The sequence below is a fragment of the Asparagus officinalis genome, chromosome 7 (genome assembly GCF_001876935.1).
Source record: "Asparagus officinalis chromosome 7, Aspof.V1, whole genome shotgun sequence".
Taxonomy (NCBI): domain Eukaryota; kingdom Viridiplantae; phylum Streptophyta; class Magnoliopsida; order Asparagales; family Asparagaceae; genus Asparagus; species Asparagus officinalis.
Genome location: NC_033800.1, coordinates 68,289,454 through 68,291,922, shown reverse-complemented (window position 1 = coordinate 68,291,922; position 2,469 = coordinate 68,289,454).

The window sequence follows — 2,469 nt, the reverse complement described above, 5'->3', positions numbered from 1 at the left end:
GACTCTTCGCAGTAGTTTGGAGTTCTCCACATATAAATTTGTCATCAATTTCTATGTGGTCTCCGAAAAGGAACGTCGACTTTACAAACTGATCATAGCCTACCGGCGTATGAATATCCACGTCAGTAACCATGGCCCTAAGAACAGATGGTCTTGACTCCAGATTTGGAAACACTGCTCTCGGTAAGGAGGGGTGAATAGTGTAGGTTCTCTGCAAAAATGGGTACCCTCATCCAGGCTACCTATATACCCGAAGTGATGTTCGAGAGAAAGTGGTACATCGGGAAAAAGCACTGCAAAACAAGAAGCTAAAAGTTAGTAGCTGAGAAGTAAACGACTGGTAAAAGTCCAAAGGACTAAATCAAAACGCAAAGGCTAGCCCTACGTTCCAAATTTAAAACGAAAAGGCTACCCCTGTGTTCCAAATCCAAAATGCAAGGGCCAGCCCTGCGTTCCAAATCCAAAACGTAAGGGCCAGCCCTACTTTCTAAATCCAAAACGTAAGTATCAGCCCTACCTTCCAAATTCAAAATGCAAGGGCCAGCCTTGTGTTCTAATTTCAGAACGCAAAGATCGAAACCCGCATTCTGGTTACAAAATGCAGGAGTCAATCCCATGTTTCACAACTAACGCAGAGTCCTGCCTTCATGTTTCCATCGGCAAAGAACGAGTCTTGCTCATTGTTGACAACCCAGAACTTGTCGCCCAGGGTTCAAAACTTGTTGAAACAAGTTATAAAAGTCCTCACTTACCACGGTGAAGAGATGCTAGTGGCGATGGCGTGACCGCTAGAATAGGAGTGCCACCAGCGTCCTCAGCCAACGGAGCATTAGAGGTCGGGTTCACGACCTTCTCAGAGTGAGAACGTGCCTTCTTTGGTGTCATTGAGGTCGAAGGTTGAAGATCATCGGAGATCTTGAAGCAATGAGATGACTCGTTTGAAAATCAAGAAGCAGTTAAGAGAGTTGAATGACCCTTGATTGGACTCAACAGGTCTATTTATACAGCAACCAAGCTGTTAATTCGGCATGGGATTCTAGGATAGAATCCCTCTTAAATGAAATCATCGTGTTTTAGGATAAGTCAGTCCGACTTCGAGACGCAGAGCTCAGCCCTACATCTCAAAATACTAAACACAGGGCTCACCGATGCGCTTCAAATCTTAAACTCTAGGCCTAGACCCACATTGCAAGCTTTAAACATAGAGCTCAGCTCCGCGTGTTAAACCTTAAACGCTGAGGTCACTTTGGTGTTTCACCACTTCAGAGCATGGGGCTCACCCTCGCATTTCAAACATGACACTTAGTCTCGTATGAGTCCTGCATCATGAACTCTTTCGACAAAATATTGTCAAAATCTCTGTATCTCCCTAACAGGGGTCCAAACAAAATCAGCTTATCAACCTTATTTGATAAGATGATAGAATTACAAATATCATCAAGACAATCATCTGTTAGACTCTAGAGGGGGGGTGATTAGGGTCTTGAGGCAATAATAGTGCAATAAATATGACAAGCAATACACCACAAAATGAAAAGCCAAAGTAAAAGAGATAAGGTAAGAAATCGTTATCCAAGTGACGCGCGATGTGTTCACGAGGTTCGGTCTGCTGACCTACGTCCCCGCTCTCCACTCTCGAGGAGAATCCACTACACAACCCGGTTTGGAAGCCGGAACTTCTTCTACACAATGATCTCCACGAGATCTTACAACTACACAATTGATCTCCACGAGATCACACTCACAACAGTATCAATTGCAGGAAAGAGTCTCTCTTTATAGTAGCCGTATGGCAAGAAGAGAGATTTCACTTGAAGCTTGGGATGTGAAAATGAAACAGTGAATAATAGGATGAAAGTTGAAGCTCTTTGAAAACAATAAACTTGAAAACAAGAGTTTTGCAATTAAGTCTTAGTTCTGAAGTAGTTGGGGTGTTAGGTATTTATTAGGAAAGAAAACAGCAGCCAAACCCCCAAAGAATCAGACAAAATCCACCAAAATAGGATTTCTAAAACTGTACAAAAATAGCTGTTATAGTGTTATGAGTCGACTCAGTACTGTTCATGAGTCGACTTATAAGTAGCCGTTACAGGCTAAAAATCAACTTATAGGTCGACTCATAAAATTCATGAGTCGACTCATCATGCATGGGTCGACTCAGCAGAAACAAAACACATTTTCTAGCACAGTTTATGAGTCAACTTATGACAGGCATGAGTCGACTCAACCTGATGGATCGACTCATGATGTTGTGAGTCGACTCATCAGAAACAATTAGAAACTATGCAGCAGTTTGTGAGTCGACTCATAAAAATTCATGAGTCGACTCATAAAAATTCATGAGTCGACTCATAAACATGCACATAGAAAATATCAACTTTGAACCTTGTTAAAAATTATCAAATAAATTCAAAAAAATGTAAAACTTTGGGAATAGGTTATAAACATTTTGAAAAACTTGTTTGAAAA